This window comes from Castanea sativa, chromosome 5 (genome assembly GCF_040712315.1).
Source record: "Castanea sativa cultivar Marrone di Chiusa Pesio chromosome 5, ASM4071231v1".
NCBI lineage: Eukaryota > Viridiplantae > Streptophyta > Magnoliopsida > Fagales > Fagaceae > Castanea > Castanea sativa.
The window spans coordinates 37,617,937-37,623,571 of NC_134017.1; the positions used below are offsets into that span (position 1 = coordinate 37,617,937).

At 31.0% G+C, this 5,635-nt stretch overlaps 1 long non-coding RNA gene across 1 annotated transcript; it reads left to right on the top strand.

The window, feature by feature from the left end:
• Positions 1 to 4,061: 4,061 nt before the first annotated feature.
• Positions 4,062 to 4,800, top strand: LOC142637159 (uncharacterized). Its single transcript, XR_012844568.1, has 2 exons — positions 4,062 to 4,334; positions 4,414 to 4,800. It is a non-coding gene; the product is annotated as an uncharacterized LOC142637159 (long non-coding RNA).
• Positions 4,801 to 5,635: the final 835 nt, after the last annotated feature.

Sequence of the window (5,635 nt, forward strand, 5' to 3'; positions counted from 1 at the left end):
TGTTGTTGAGGTTTGGATGGTCTTGTTTATCAAGATTGATCTCTAGGTGTGTTAGATCTTTTTGCAAAAAGCAAAAAAAAAAAAAAAAATCTTTTTCTTGTTTATTTTCTTCTTTTAAATTAATCTTTGTGTTTATTTTCTTGTTTAGTTTTATTCTCTTTTGTTCTAGCTGATATTTGACAGAAATTAAAATTTATAACAATCAGCTTGATTAAGGTATGTCTCCTCCTTCTCCTTACCTTACTTGTTTCTACTTGGTTCTCATGTTGCATTTTAATATTTTGCTCTTTTTTCATTCAAGACATATATTTAAGAGTCTCATTTTTAACATTGAGGACAATGTTTGGTTTAGGTTTGGGGGGATATACATAGATTTCTATCTTTCTGTTGTGTTTTGTTTAGTACCAAAAAAAAAAAAGTTTTGCCTAGCTTGAGGTTTATGTTTTGAGTTCGTTATACTACTCTTGCCTAAAGAAATTGATGGCTTTCATGCTCAATTCATTGCACATGCATGTAGCCACTCAGACATAACTTGTTGAAGGATAAAAGTGATTAGAAAATCTTAAAGATAACAATGTGAAGACTGTAATCCTTGTGAGTTTTGAGCCAATCATTATTTTTGGAGGGTTTTTTTTTTTTCTAATCTTAAAGTTCATTTGAAAGTGCATAACATATTTCCCTTGTTGTAGTCTTATTATTCTTTCTTTTGGCCAAGAAAAAAAAAATGCCACACTTGAATCTTTTGAAGTCATTGATGTTGAATGAACTATACCAGTCTTTGAGAGATGAGATTAGACCATTTTTGTCTACTTTGAGCCATATATGTGTTTTTCTTTTTCTTTATTGATACATTATCGCTAGTTACCCCGTTGAGCCTTTTAATTAGCCTTTCTTTCTTAAAGCCCTTATCCATAGTGTTTCAAGATGGAATTTGATCAGTTTGTTTCAATGTGGTGGTTTGTGCGAGAATTAAAAGAAGAAAGAAAGAAGAATTCAAAGAAAAAATAAAATAAAAAGGGTTCTCATCAAATTTTGAGAAGTGAAAAGTAAGGAATGAGTACTGCTTTGAAGAAGAAGAGTTGAAAAAAAAAATGTTGAATGGTAATTCCAAAAAGAGTTGACATTCCGACTATCTTGAAGACACTTCTTATTATTTACCTTGACTTGTTTTTATTTCATTCTCTTTGCTTTTACCCTACTTTACGTCCTAATCAAGTCCTTATTTGATCTTGAAGATTTTGTAGTCCATATATTGATATGACTGAATAAAAAGTGTGGTATAAATTCTTTTTGGCATCCATTCATGAGACAACTTGTTATTTTTTGATTAAGCATTTCTTTTCATGTGATTTATATGTGAGGTGTTTGATTTTACTTACATTATTCCGCTCACATATATTATTGAGAGTGTTACACCCCATTTCAGAGTGATTTCAATTGTTGAGTGATAACATCGAAAAGATTTGATTTGAAGCATACTTTCAAATAGAGATTCGAGTAAAGTTTATTCTAAAATTAAGAGTATGTCTGGGTTGGCTACCACTTTTCACTCACATTGAGTTTTGATGGCATGAGAAATTTCTTTAGCATTTGTAGTGTTTTTGAACTTGAACTATCCTCTTTGCACAAGGCAAATAAAAAAATTTGTTTGATTTTCTTTATTTTGTTTTTATTTTTATTATTTTTATTTTTATTATTTTTATTTTTTAGTATTCATTCTCAGAATTTTGTAGGTATATTCCCTGCGAACCCTCATGAGACTACAACTCGTCCACTAGTGTAAGCTAGGGGTTTAAAGGCTTGTTGCATATGCTAAATGCAATCGAAAATTCCAACAAAAGTGGATTAGTCAGGATTTCATTTTTCTTTTCTTTTTTTTAAAATAATTTCTTTGTTTTGTTTCACTCTTTATTTGTTTTGCTCGAGGACTAGCAAAATGTAGGTTTGGGGCATTTTATGTGCATTGATAATAACTAAATTTTGCATATTTATATAATTACTAGAAAGCGTTATCACCATACCACCGCGCACCCTTGGTGCGGTGGTCACTCCACAAGTATAAATACTTGTGAAGTGTGGGGGGTAAGGGTTGGGGTTCAAGTCTCCAGGAGGGAGCTTCACACACATATACACTTAGATTAGGCTAAAGTAGAAATTCTATCTTGTATCAAAAAAAAAAAAAAAAGCATGATCACCATAGCACACCCTTGGTGCGATGGTCACTCCACAAGTATAAGTGCTTGTGGGGTGTGGGGGGCAAGGGCTAGGGTTCAAGTCTCCAAAAGGAAGCTTCACACACATATACACTTAGATTAGTCTAGAGTAGAATTTCTATCTTATATATATATATATAATAAAATAAAAAAAGCATTATCATACTTATTTTAAGTTAATTCATGCTTTTTATGTTAATTCATGCATTTTATATTTAGTTTTGGAATAATGCTGAATAATCAATTTTGTTTGTGCAAAGAAGAAATCTAATGGACTTTACTTTTACAAGGGCCATGATAAAGTTAAAGAAGGCTAGCCCAATTAAATTTAAGTTCAATTGGAGCAAGGAATCAAATGAAATTTGCACCAAATCCAAGTTCAATTCGGATTAGGATTCTAGCCTGCACATCAGTTAGTATTTTTGGCATAACTTTTGTCTCAGATGTCCAATTGATATGATTCAAGTTGGGCTGGAAAGTTAAATTAAAGGACTACAATTTTTTAGTTTACTCAAAGTCCGAATTATGGCGTTAAATGGGCCAAAATCGTCGGTTAATTGAAGCCATAAAATTTAGGATTTTCTCCAAATGAGAATTTAACTTGTAATAGGATTCCTTGGCCTATTGAAATGCTCTTTAGGGCAAAATTCAGAGGAGGCTAAGTCTAGTGCTAGGGCTAGGGGCTGAACATAGAGAGGCGGCTACCTCTTTGGTTTTCTTCCATGACAGTTAGTTTTATTTTATTTGTCTAGTTTAATATTTAGTATTTTATTCTTGTGTTTTATTTGAATTACCATGAGTTGCTAATTAAATTTATAATTAGGGTTGATGATGAAACTTTGTTAAGGATTATCAGTATTATTTTATGTGATTTGATTTTTTCCACAACAGTTGTTCTTTAATGGTTGAAATTTTTTTTTGCTTCATATCAATTGACTAAGATGAGATTCTAGATATGAGTTCAATTATATTTTTCTCATGATTTAGGATTTTAATTAAATGAATGCTTAGTTTATTAAATATTGATTTTAAAATTGGATATCTCTTGTGATTTGTTTGGCTATGAATACAATTGATATTTTGATTTTTTTTACTTAAGAAGCGAAGAAGAGCATGCTTTAGATATTTAAATAGAAGTTTTAATAATAATATTTTCTATGATAGCGAGATTGATTTCTAGATCATCATGTAGTAGTTGGGAAAAATTAATAATCATAAATATATGCTTATATGAATTAACAAGGCAGATTCCAAAACCTTAATTCATTTCTTTAGATTTTTTACATCTCTTTACTGTTTTATATTATATCTTTGCTTGGTTTAATTATTTGCTTAGTATATTTAATTGCAAGCAACCAATTTTTATTAAACTAGATTAGGATTAATTTGGTTAAGATTTGATTAATTTTCTTATGTTCATTTAAGTCCCTATAAGTTCGATCACGTTCTTGTCAAACTATATTTCGGTACGATTCATACACTTACGAGTACTTTAAAATTTCACAACACTAATTTCACCAGATATAACCATGGTCATACTTTTACCAAAGTATGTCTTGGGCAATCCATTCCAGCACGTATATACTCAATACTACAAGACCACTAGAGCTAAGAATAATATTAATAAATAAATAAATAAAGCATTTGTTATTGGTTTTTGAAGTGATAATTTTATTGGCTTCGCTCCTCTTTAACGCAACCATTTGTTTAGTTCCTTTTAACTTTTCTAAATGCATAATACTATAGCCATGAATTGCATGGGCCATTCTTGTTTATTCTCTGATCACCAGAAAACACCTTCCTCATCATTCCATTCTTAAACATGAAGAAATCCAAAAGTCTTTATATATTGCCATCTTTATCCTCTTACCTATGAGAATAGGTTTGCCCCTTATCCAACAATACCCCACCCTCCTGACCCAAAAAAAAAAAAAATTTCGTTCGCCCTTAATCAGATGATCAATATGCCCCTAAGCAAAAAGAGATTAATAATTTGTGGATGCTTTCTATTCATCCTATACATTCAAGTCCTGTCAAGCTGGGGTTTGGAAAGCTTTTCCACATTAGAGAATGAAGGTTCCAAGCTCTCAAAGCGCTTCATGCAAGACCAAGAAGTTCATGGTATGAAACTTGTTACTTAATAAATGACTTACTGTTTTGTGTATGTAGCCTTTGACATTTTAAAACCGATTTTCTACAGCAAGAGTTGATGGTGATTTGAATGGAGACTGTGATGAGAAAGGTTACATTCGAAAGCAAAAAACATATGAGTCGGAAAAGTCACAGAGAGGGAAGGGAGCTTATGGTGGTGCAAACATTGCTCATCGACCACGCGCCACAACAAGAAGTGCAGCATCGTTGTTAGCAAAGCCCCCAATTTTCATCTCTACCTTAATTTGTTTTATAATAAGCTTCGCTTTGATGATCCATATTTTTCCCTTCCCATTACTCCAAGTATAAATATGGATAGGAAGTTTGCTAGGTTGCTACGGATTCTCTTTCCTTTCCCCTATTTCGCATCTTCCTCCCCCTACAAAATTAAAATAAAATAAAATAAAAAATTCTCCTTTCTTCCTTTTGGCCGTTATTCCCATTTTGTTTTGGTGTGGCTTTTTTTTTTTTTTTTTTTTTTAAATTTTTAGTTAGAGTATTTTTTTTTTTTTTTTAGTTAATGCTCTGTTTATATTAATATGAGACTTTTTTTTTTATTTGTTTGTGTTTGGATTTTATTTAAGTTAATGGGCTGTGTTTTTGTTAATTTTAATTTAAGTTTGATTAATATTTTTGATTTAGTAATTTAATGTTTCATATCAAAGATGCGAATTTTTGAGACTGAAATCTTATTGTACAAGAGGAAAAAACAAAGAATTGTTTAAATTTTCGTACAATATAACTTTTCCATACATCGCATGAGTTAATGACTAGTTAATGTTATTGTTTAAAAGATTATACGACACGTGATTTTTCGGAAGTTTGTAGCCTTTAGTATTACGCACTTGTGGGAAATATTTGTTATTCTACTATTGTACATTTGTACTAGTCATGCGAGTCATGCGATCTTTTTTTTTTTTTTTTTTTTGAGAAACAAATACACACACAAGGAATAGAGAAATGAATTCTAACACAAAAACACACAACTCCATTAAAAAATTATAGTAAGTTTTAAGGAATGGTAGAGCATGTTATACTACACACAATATACTCTCTTAAGTGACGTGGGATAATGAGCCATTTTTTTTTCTTTTTTTTCTTAGAAACAAATTTTCAAAACAAATTTGTGGTACACTAAGGTGTAACAAGAACGACTGTTGTAAGTCTCTCACTCTCTCTCTTTACTTCCTAAAATGTTACACAACCTTATGCAAGAGCCCACTAATGAGTCTGAAGGCCCATTAATGGGTGCAAAAAGCCTTAAATGCAAA